Source organism: Callorhinus ursinus, unplaced genomic scaffold (genome assembly GCF_003265705.2).
Source record: "Callorhinus ursinus isolate GAN/ISIS: 27379988/994484 unplaced genomic scaffold, GSC_fseal_2.0 scaffold5, whole genome shotgun sequence".
Lineage (NCBI taxonomy): Eukaryota > Metazoa > Chordata > Mammalia > Carnivora > Otariidae > Callorhinus > Callorhinus ursinus.
The window spans coordinates 18,624,195-18,636,370 of NW_027397067.1; the positions used below are offsets into that span (position 1 = coordinate 18,624,195).

At 37.2% G+C, this 12,176-nt stretch overlaps 1 protein-coding gene across 2 annotated transcripts in view; it reads right to left on the reverse strand.

Annotated features, from left to right (window-relative positions):
- Nucleotides 1-12,176, reverse strand: part of ARFGEF1 (ARF guanine nucleotide exchange factor 1) — a 145,294-nt gene that overhangs the window by 132,366 nt on the left and 752 nt on the right. The window lies entirely within an intron of this gene.

Here is a 12,176-nt window from a genome sequence, read left to right on the forward strand (position 1 = left end):
TTTTGTTGAGAATTGACAGCAAAAGCCACAGAGCATTTATTTACAACTGCCCACCCCAGTCACCACAGGACTGAATGGAAGACAACTGGCACACAGGTCATGCCCCTTGTCCTCTAAGTACTAAAGGGAGGCCTGCTCAGACAGTGAGCAGCCACCCGCCTCTCCCCCGTGGCCCAGGACCAGGCAGAGCTGTGAGCTGCCCTGAGTGCTGAGCTGGGTCAAGCACCATGGCTGGCAGGCAAGAGGCCATGCTGAAGCAGAAAAACACACCTAGAGGGCAGGGTGGGCGCTGCTCTGGGAGGTACTTTAATGTATTTTCTCTAATGCAGTTCTCAACATTTTCTTTTTTCTAGCTTACTTTATCATAAGAAAACAGTACGATACATTTCACACACAAAATATGTTTTAGTCAACTGTTTATGCTATCAGTAAGGCTTCCAGCCAACAGTAAGCTATTAGTAAAGTTTCTGGAGAGTTTTGACTGTGCAGGGGTGTCAGTGTCCCCAATTCCCACCTTGTTCAAAGGTCAGCTATAATTGAAAAGAACATGGTATTCAACTCCAGAAAAGATGTAGACCCAAGAATTTGCAAGACTAAGTCTATACCAGTTAACACTAATACCAGTTAACACTAATGGACTTTTTTATAAACATCAAGAAACCTCTATTCTTCAATCAATTTTCAGCCCTTTACTAAATGGGTTGAGAAGGCTACAATGGCTACATACATGGAGAGGAGATCTTCTAAAGCCTGTAAACTTTTCTTGGCTTAGGGTTTATCTGAGGTGAAAACTAAGGTTTCCTTTGTGTTTTCAAAGATACAGCAACCAAAGGAGTTTTCTAAGACTTTTAATTCTCATATGATACTTAGATAACCAAAGACAGAAATTATAAGTAGTGCCTAGTCAAAAGTCTGTTTGAGACCAGTTATTCTCTCTCCATTCAAGTAATCAAAATGAGAAAGAGCATGACGGTACTGAAAAAATTTCTTTCTTGTTGTCAGAAGCCTGTAAGTGATGAAGCCTAGGATACAATCCATTTTTAATTGATAACTAGGTATCTCTAAGCAATACAAAAGACACATTTAAACTGTCCCTGTGTTTACTACCAGGCTGACATGGTGGTAAATAAATGTGACTATCATTCAATCAGTTAGCTTTGATATCCTCCACCTTCTTTCTTGGTTTTATTTTTTACTTCAATATGAAGGCCACTACTTATCTTTGTAGGTTTTTTTTTTTTCTTTCTCCTCCCTTTCTCTACATTTAAATACCACAGGCTTGGAGAGGAAAACAGTATTTTTGCATGATACAAAAGTTCCATAGAGGCATATAGACTCTTCAATGACATATACTTCTCTAACAACCTTATAGATACATCGTAGTTCTACTGCAAAACAAGACAATGAAACAGGTCTCTCAATATATTTGTCAAAATTTCCTTATATTTGCAACACTTTTTCTATGCATACCTATATATACTTGTTCAAATTAATACTATCACATAATTATATAACAGATTATATAGCTTTTATGTATTTCCACTCATTTATCTTTCTATATCAATGAATATATTTCCAGCATGTCACTATTCAGTGCTTTGCAGTATTCCAAATACCATTATTTATTTAACCCATCCCATATTGTTGACAACTTGCTTTCAACTTTTAGTAATCATAAAGAGCACAATGATGGATAAATCTGTACAGATATCTTCACAATGTGTCTGATTATTTTCTATTTTTTAAAAGATTTTACTTATTTATTTGAGAGAGAGTGACAGAGAGAGCACAAGCAGGGGGAGAGGCAGAGGGAGAGGAAGAAGCAGACTCCCCACTGAGCTGGGAGCCTGACATGGGGCTTGATCCCAGTACCTGGAGATCATGACCTGAGCCAAAGGCAGACGCTTAACCATCTGAGCCACCCAGGTGCCCCTATTTTCTAAAAATTTTTAGATGTTATTTGAAGGGAAGAAAAATATTTGAAGTAAAAGGGATGAGAGAAAGGAGTGGATAGATGAAGGAGACGGAAAGGAGAGGAAAGAAAGGGAACAAGGAAAAACAACTCAGAAGCAGGATAAGGCACAGATCGAAAAAAACCTAAAAGATGTGCAACAGTATATCTGACTTTATTAGCAGAGTTGCTGCTGCTGTTCTATCATTTTCAGCAAATTCCTATTACTTAGGTTTACCTAGGGTAAAACTCTTCCTTGCAATCTTACAATTCCTTCTTTGGAAGATTCCAATTCCTTCTTTGGTAGCTTATTTTCTCTGCCTAGGTATTTATGGGATTTATTTTTTTATCCTTAATTTTAAAGAATATCCATAGATTGAAACTTGTAAGAATCTCTTTAAGTTTCTTTCTTCCTAGAATATGGTAGTTTGCATGAACAGGTGTTTTTTTAGTGCAGCCATTTCAATATGTCTCTGATTATTACTTTGTTCACCATTTCAAATTAAGCTTTTTTTCATTTAGGAAAAAAGAATTATCCCTATGTTTGACAGCTTTGTTAGATATCAAGGATATCTCTCATCCTTTTAGCTTCTTCTCATTCCTTCCAGATCTAGAAACAGATTGCCATTAATCTGGCTTTTCCACAATGTAGTGAATTTTCTTCCATTTCCACAATTTAGTGGTCATTTGGGAGGTCACATCAAGGGATATTAACCAGGTGCCTGGTTCGCTTTCTGATGATTTTTAAATTGCCTCAATTTCTCTAAAATATGTTTTTATGAATCAAGAATGGATTAATATATCAATGCTCATAAGATTCTGAGGTTTGAAAAGGAAGAGGAAGAGAGATAAGGAAGATCAGGTAGGAAATGAACGTAAAAGGAGTGGTTCCAAAAAAAGGAACTGAAATATTGTGATAATTTTTTAAGTGAAAATTTCAGGATAAAAGTTTAAAAAATAAACACGGAAAACTGAGGAAAAGCAAACATTCTTGACATTTAATTTCCAAACTTAAAGATATTTTTATTTTCTTACACATCTCCTGGAAAGCCAAATTATTAACCATGACTATCCTAGACAAAATAATTGGGGACATTAATGAATCAACAAAAACTTTACATTTAAGAAATTTTAGTCAAGCAAACTAATGACAGATCTTAATTACACAGAATAGCATTAGGCATGCATGAGTGGAAATCAAAGTTTCTTATTTGTTAGCCAAAGATCACATAACTTCAATAAATGTTAAAGACAGAAAGCTTCAATGAGCATTTTCAAAAGCATTTTATCACATCTTGTTCCATCAGTCATTCTCAATTTAAATTAGCATAGTGCCTAACATGGTATCTCATTGATAAGTCCTCAATGCCACTTATTTGTTTATATTTTTTGTAAGTCGTATTCAATGAGACCAAATTGGTAGAAACCATTTAGGAGGGGGTGTTAAAAAAATTGAAGGGATATTCAATTTAAGAATTAAAACTGCTCAATAAATAATCATAAATATGACTTTAATTTAGTAATATAACAGAAAAAGACTAATTTTTCCTAAAGACATTTTTCAAACGAAGAAAAACCAACAAAACAAAAATAATTACAATGATGATAATCTGAATGCCTAACTTTTTTATAGGGAAATCAGATTTTGGCATATTAATCAAGTTAAGTGTGCTTTTTGAAATGTAAAAGAAAATTATAAACTGAAAAAATATTTAACTATTTCAAAAGGAATATAACTCAATGAATATATAATCACATACAGAAGTTTAAGATACCATACTTTGGCATATTCATTGACTTTTTAAGGGAAGTGTGTGCTACATATTAACCAAAAAAGGTACCTTTCCTCCTAATTTGCCATTTAAGAGTCTTCTCCAATAGCCACAGAAATGGGGGTTGGGGTGAGAAGAGAATAAAGTAATTTTCACTCCATATAAACAAACACAGAAATTCATCATTGCATTTATAACAACAAATACATTCTGATTAAGTTTAATTTCTGTCCGTGTATCTTGTAGCAAAAACAGTTAAAGTTTTATAGTATTCACTATAAAATGTCTGTTCTCTATTCATAATAAAATTCCTATTCTGGACACTGATACATTATTTTAAAGCTTAATTATTAAGTCTTAATTGTTAATTTAATTAACTGGTATCAAACATACACTTTTTTTTTACACTTTTATTCGCTATTAGAAGATGCATGTGGTCCCATTTTCATTTCTAAATATAGAACAAGCACATTAGAAATTACACATAAGCTCTGGCTTGTCAACGCATTAAACACATTCTCAATTACTATGTAAGAATTAAAATTTAGGGAATAAAGCATGAGAACCCAAAATAGGTAAAATAATCAACTTCTTTCCAACTATAACAGTTTTTATCTTATATATAAAAATAAAAGGTAAGAAAGGCTAAGCATTATATTAATAAGACGCTAAAAGTAAGCATTAAAGAACAAAAAATAAAATACTAAAATTTGGGGGGAAGCAACATTATAAAAAAATAAATAAGAGGCGAGGACTAATTAATCCTATCTGATACCATGTTAGGTACGATGCTAAATAAAAATTGAGAATGATCAATAACGTAAGAAGTAATAAAATGCTTTTTAACTTAACTGTTTTTTACCATCTGACTATCAATTCAAAGGGAGAAAATGAATCTATTAAATACCTCCTATTATACCCTAATAAATTCAAGAAAATAAGCACCAAAAAAGTCAAAATCTACAGAAAACAAAAGTATATACATTCTGATTATAAAGGGGAGTTTTAGGTCTTTGTTTTTTACTTTTAGAACAGAAAAAAAAATTGCAAAGGATAGATGAAAAGGAATGGTTACATAAAAATAGGTCAAAACCAATAAATCTAAAGAGAATGAATACTCTGTCTTCCTCAGCAGATGGCTGTATACTTGCACCTAGCACAGGTACATTTATGACAATTCTACCTAAGGAACAAGAGTCATAAATGACCACACTCTAACCCAGCGAACTCAATCTTAGTGTTTACTGTAAATAATTCTGCATACATAACACTCAATGAATTTGGCAGGGATTAATAAAAATATATATGTAAGAAAAGTCTGTGTAGCAGAATTTAAGTGTAAATGTCCCTAAACTCAAAAAACACTTTACAACAGGACACAGGGGTGCCTGGGTGGCTCAGTGGGTTAAGTGCTTTCAGCTCAGGTTATGATCTCGGGGTCCTGGGATCGAGCCCAGCATCCGGCTCCCTACTCAGCGGGGAGAGCCTGCTTCTCCCTCTCCTCCCCAATCGTGCTATCTCTGTCTCTCTCTCTCAAATAAATAAATAAAATCTTTAAAAAACCACACACACACACACACACACACACACACACACACACACCCACCCACCCACCAGGACACATTATTAAAATGCTTGGTAGGAAGACAAAATACATATATAGAAAATGCCCATGAAATGATGATGAGGCTATACAATTGAAAATGATGACAGGGGCGCCTGGGTGGCTCAGTTGGTTAAGCGACTGCCTTCGGCTCAGGTCATGATCCTGGAGTCCCGGGATCGAGTCCCACATCGGGCTCCCTGCTCAGCAGGGAGTCTGCTTCTCCCTGTGACCCTCTTCCCTCTCGTGCTCTCTATCTCTCATTCTCTCTCTCTCAAATAAATAAATAAAATCTTTAAAAAAAAAGAAAATGATGACAATTAGACAATAATTATATTCATTTATTTAAGTTTTATTTACTTTAGAGAGAGATCAAGTGCACGCCAGGTGGGGGTGGGAGAGAGGGAGAAAGAGAATTTCAAGCAGACTCCTGCTGAGTACAGAGCCCCACACAGGGCTGGATCTCACAACCCTGAGATCATGACCTGAGCTGAAATCAAGAGTTGGACACTTAACCAACTGAGCCACCCAGGCACCCCACAATAATTATATACTTATGAAAGCCACTGAGTTTATGGAGACTCATTTGACTGTTTCAACACATATATGTTGAATGGGAGCACATATATCTATAAATAGAAGCTCAAATCAAACTGGGTCTGAAAAGTTAGGATAAAGAGAACTTTTATTAGTTTTCTAGGGCTGCGTTAACAAATTACCACAAACTTGGTGACTTAAAACAACAGAAATTTGTTCTCACAGTTCTGGAGCCCAGATATCTGACCTATACTATCTCTGAAGGCTCCAGGAAGAATCCTTCTTGCCTCTTCCTAGCTTCTGGTGACTACAGGCGTTCCTTGGCTTATTTACGGCAGCATAACTCCAATTTCTACCTCCATTTTCACATGGCCTTCTTCCTTCACTGTCTACCTGTCCCTCCCTCCACTTACAAGGACACTAGTCACTGGATTTAGGACCCACCCTAAATCCAAGATGATTTTATCTGGAGATCCTCAACTAATTAAATCTGCAAAGATCCTACCCCAAAAAGGGACTAAGCCAGTTGTTTATTAACTACGTGAAAGTTCGTTCTCTTAGGGAAAAAACCTCATTGAAAAAACCTAACAACTCAAATTTAAAACTGTTTTGTACATTCTCAGTTGGAAATATCCTATTATTTTAACTGTGTCCTTTTCTCAGTAGAAAGTATCCTATTATATTATCGGGAAATTCTATCATTAAAAAATTACAAAATACATATAAAGGGTTGGATGAAAATATTTTACTGTAACAACTTATTTCCCAAAGGTTATTTCTCTCCTGGTGTTCCTCATCATGGTGAATGCCCTCTCTAACAACCCTATAGCTCTGGCTACTAGACTGTTGTCATATACAAGCAACCCATCAGCAAATCCTGTGGACTCCTTTAAAATATATTCCAAATGCAACCAATTCTCACTCCTCCCCCTACCAGCCTAGTCTAAATCACTACCAGTGAGCCCTTTAACATGTAAATCTGCTACATCACTCTCTTATACAAAACTCTCCAGTGGCTTCCATCACAGATACGATAAAATCCCAATGTCGCTCTCCTTTCCCATTCCTCTCCCTCTTACTCTCCCTCAACCACATAAACCTTTCAACCTGGAAAGCACCAACCATACGCCTGTCTTACTGTTACCTCTATTTGTTTCATCCAGGTGTTTAAAAGGCTGACTCTCTCTCTTCTCTCCACTTCTCTGCTGAAATGTCACCTCATAGAAAGGCCTTTCCTAACAACCCTATGTAAAATTGCACTCCTGGGCCATTCTCCCTTTACCCTTCTGAACTACTGATTCTGAAAATAACAATCTGACAATCCATGTTAGTTTTTGTTTTTTACTGTTAGCTTCAATGAACTAGAAAGTAAGTTCCATGAAGGCATGTTTGGTTCAGTGCGGTATGCTCAATACTGGAATATCTGGCACACACTAGCTCAACCAATATCTAAAGAACATACCTAACTTTGAATGACGACAGTAATTTTTTCATATATTTTCCCTTTTCGAATATCCCCTCCTCAACTTTGTAAGGAATAGTATGACAAATATTTCCCATTCACAATACATTTTTATTCTGCTTTGAAAAAACAATTACCAACAGACATTTCTCTGCAAGTTAAATATTATCAGGAGAGACAACCAGTTGCTTGCCATTAGATGGGATGGGAAACGAGCTAGTAAGCAAACAGTCCTGTGATCTGATACCATTCTTCCCCACTGCTCCTTGTTTCTGACTTTTCTTCTTCCTTCACTGTCAACAGAACTTTCCCAAAACACAATGACTAATCTGGAGAATGGTCTCATCTATACGTAGGGCTATTATATCTACTGTATTAGAGCTCTACCTTATCAGTAATTAGGGCCTTTCTTTCCCTTGAATAGTGTCCTAAAGTAAATTCCAAGGAACAATGTTTCCTCTGTTTCACAGAGGTGTTAACAGACACTGAAAAGGGTCAAATAAATTAAAAACTTCAATAAGCAAAACAGAGCAGATATCTTTCCTAGAAGACTTCTCAGAATCTCAACTACATTAATGTGCATTGTAAATCTTCACAATGGAAAGAATATACACTGAAACCCAAACTTATTTTTTCAACTCAAACTTAACAGAATCTTTCATCAATCATTTCATTACTCTTTTTTCCTAGCTATCTCAAAAATTCTGGCAGCCCGACTTACTGAAAACACCTTTTACCTTAGATATCGAGGAAGGTTTAAAAGGAGATTTGCTAATGGATTTAAATTATAATTAAAATGTTCACTGCAGAATATTATCGGGGAATAAATCACTTTTTTCCATAAAAGGTGAAGAGTAACAAAAATTGATATTACCAAAAGTAGCATAAAATTGAGGTCAATAGCACTCAAGTAATTCCCCTCCACCCACATAACCCTTTTTATAATACTGCTAACCAAAATAAGGGTGGGACTGGAGGTACAGAAAGTTCTCTAACTGTTTAGACTAAATATTATATTTACATTTCTGGGGTAACTATAACTACGGGTTTAACAGACTTAAATAAAAAAAAATCAAGTAGGATCACTTTAGGATATGATAAACAACAAAATTCATACACTGTCTGATGCAAAAATTACTTCCCTCACAAGTCCTCTTTTTCTCAATCATTCTCCCATGTGTCAAGGGATTCCACCCTTATGAATGTCCCTGCATGCCTCCCTTGCCTCTAAAACCTTCTTGTGGTCACCCTTTTCACTCCAATTCCATATCAGTGCCAGCTTCCAACCTTGAACTAGTTCATCCTAACATCTACAGAATATCTTTGTCAATACCTGACGTTTAAACAGAAGTTGAGCTAGTCACAGCCCTAACATCAAAGAAACTCCTGAAATGTAGAGGCCTGACTGGAATATGGCCCAAATGCACCCTCCCCCATGAGACAAACAATGCTACCTTCAAGTCCCATCCTGCAACAATCCTAAATTCTTTGAAACTAAAAATAGCTCAGCTGTTGTCTCATCTGCCAGCAGATGGCCAGACTATTTTTAATTCAGGATTCTAGAGAGCAGGAATGGATCAAGATAAGCTAGGGCAGCCTAGAAGCCCTCTGCTGAGTTGTCTTAGCTGCAGAGCGCTGTAGTGGGGGCAGGTACCAAGAGAGGGCAACCTGGAGCTGTCCTTGGCCCTCTGCGCCTCACACGGATTGTTAACAGTGTAGATGTGAAGGTTTTTTGTTTTTTTCCTAACCATTCTTTACTTCAAAATAAAGTCTGAAATGTAAGATAATTTGATAATCATTTTAAATAATCTGCATACCCTTTAAAGTGTTCATTATTTTTCTTTTTGTGAATGCAATAAAATGAAATTTCCTGTGTGCAGTATCTTTGCGGATGAATTTTGTTTTTAATAAAGTGAAATCTCCACTAATCCTGATAAGGTGTGCTAAAAGTTTTACTTTAACCAAAAAAATATCATTTTCTTAAGAATATATGATGAACTATAATTTCATCAGTATTATTTACAGAAAAACTATTTATAACCGGCCATTGTTAAAAGGTAAGGGAATTTTGAATACCAGTGCTCTGAAATCTCCTCACCTGCCAATAAAATGATTTTAAAACATAAAAGGATTAAAAGTCTGACATACTATATACTTTCCCGTTTATTGCCTGTCTCCCTTCAGCTCCTCGGTAGGTGCTCAATAAATATTTGGGGGTGAGGAGGAGGAAGAATGCAGGCAGGTGTATTTAGAAGAGTTATTTAGGAAATATATTTAGAAGGATTATAGCACTCACTTCTGTGCTTCCACCATCCAACTCCTACCCACTCACAACCTAATCTAGATCAGGGATGACCAAACCAGTCCATTCCCGTTTACCTTCCCATTCCTGCTTGATGGCCACACAGATTATCAAGAGACCAAAGTGGGTCTGCAGTCTCAATAATGAAGAGCAAAGAGGAGATTTATTATAATAGTTTCCAGGGACAATACATATTTGAAGACACCATCTTACTGTAAAACGTTACACTTTCTGTAAAACTGAAAGGGGTTATTCCTACCAATTTATGTTTGTGATAATGTAGATGGATGACTAGAAGGAAAGAAACAAAGTTCATCCATCAGGGATTCCCTTGAGAATGCTCAATGAGATTTTGTGGGAGACTAAATATAACTTTTATAAAATGTGAGAAAAAGCCTTATACATCTTTAAAAAACTATTGCACTGCCTAGCCCCTGCCTGGGTAGTCACATTCCTCATAATTAGCTTCTGCTAACTATATGGAAGAGGCAGGCAAAAAAGTAAAACCAGCAAAATCTGCAATAGACAATTCCTAGTACACCTAACACACTAACAAGTAGCTCCTACATCTAGATACGGCAAGGACCAAGCCATAAGCCCTCTAAAGATGCCAATAAAGGGCAGGAATACTCGGTGCACAAGTTAACCAAACTGTGTTTGTGCTCATGGCACATTAGAGGGGATGTAACCTGACGATAATTAAAACTGGGATTTAAACCCAAGATTCCAGATTCTCCTTCCACAGAACTCTCCACTAAAACACACTCAACTTATATTGGCATTCTGGAGAGGAAAAAAAAAATATGTATACAAAATACACTCCATTTCATCAGTCTAATACTCATTATTTAGTATACTAAAAATATAATTAACATGGAAAATCTGGTTTCAACTAAAACTTTAGTTTGAATCTCGTAAGTTCTTTAACCTGCAAGCACATAATTCTTTTAAAAACTCAAAATCATTTCTTCCCTCATCCCACCCCAATTTAATAATTACTCCTTTCAGGACCTAGATAAATTCAATTTTTATCGCTATACAAAGTCTTCTCATCCACCTGGAACAGTCTTTCATTAGCTACAAGGATAAAAAGATGAACTTCTGATTCATGAAGGGTCAAAAACTAAACTTAAAGCCACTATACCACAGATTCAAAAAATATTTTAATGAAATTTCTTCAGTAATGTTTTTCATAACATCGCCTTAAAATATCTAAAAAAGAAAGAAAAACAGTATAGCTTATGGTAGCAAGTTTTAAAAAAGTACTCTATTTTAGGGGCGCCTGGGTGGCTCAGTTAAGCATCTGCCTTCAGCTGGGGTCATGATCCCAGAATCCTGGGATCGAGCCCTGCATTGGGCTCCCCGCTTGGCGGGAAGCCTGCTTCTCCCTCTCCCACTCCCCCTGCTTGTGTTCCCTCTCTCTCGCTGTGTCTCTCTTTCTCTGTCAAATAAATAAAATCTTAAAAAAAAAAAGTACTCTGTTTTAATAATTAAAAGGTCTTTCCTGTCTTCACCCTTTAACACACATTTAAGTTATTCTGGATTTTTTCCCCCTTCAAGAACTCTTTTCCAAAGCCCATTTAACAACCTTGATTTTCTTGTCAATTTGATATAGTCTATTTCCACTGCTATAAAATAAAAACAGAAGCATTAGGAATTCATGTTTGTGTTAAATGTCCCGGTCTTTCCTTAAACGATTTCATCTTTGATGGATGCAACAGATCTATGAGTGTTCCCCCTTTAACAATTCCTCATCTGCTTGTCCTCACTATAGGTATTGTTTGGATTTACCATGCACTAGATCTCCTCCGTCTGAACTATAAATCAGAATTCAAGCTTGAGAGCAGCTGTCACTGTCCAGACATGTGGCTGGTGGGTGTCATTGTCTTTTTCATTTTCCCCATTTCAAACCCTCCCTTCCTTGTCACTAAAGCCGGCATATTTGAAGGTCCTTCCCTTCCTAGCTTTTATATCGCCACCCCCACCCCTTAACCTCTGGTCTTGTTCTTCCAGGTCAGCCCAGTCACATAACAACATCACTGTTTTTCCTGTGGCGGAGGCGGAGAGATGTCAGAATGGGCTACACCTCTTGCAGACCCCTTATCAAGACCGTCAACAAGGGAACAACTTCGGCCCACCTTCCCAAAGTAGCACGCCAAACGACAAAGTTATCAAAATTACGATACGGAACCCTTCCCACGCCCAATCTTGACAAATCAGCTCTACCTCAATTTCCAAGCTAATAAACAACAGCTCATCTTCTGCTCATCACAAGGGGTGCTAGCCTGTCCGCACCGCACGGTCCACCAACAAAATCTCATACTCTCAAGTCGATTCCAAGCCCTGCTGCGTTCCCCGAGCCTAGCTAACTGCCCTTCCTCCTCCACCCTGCCTCTGCCCCACATCCAGCCGAGTTACAGTCAACTCCAGCCGGGGAGCAAAGAGCATCGCGAGGGCTCCCTGAGGGCAGTGGCGCCGGCCTAGGACAGCCCCAGACGACCCCACCTCCCGCGACGCCTGCCGCGCCCCCCCCCCCCCCCCCCCGGGCC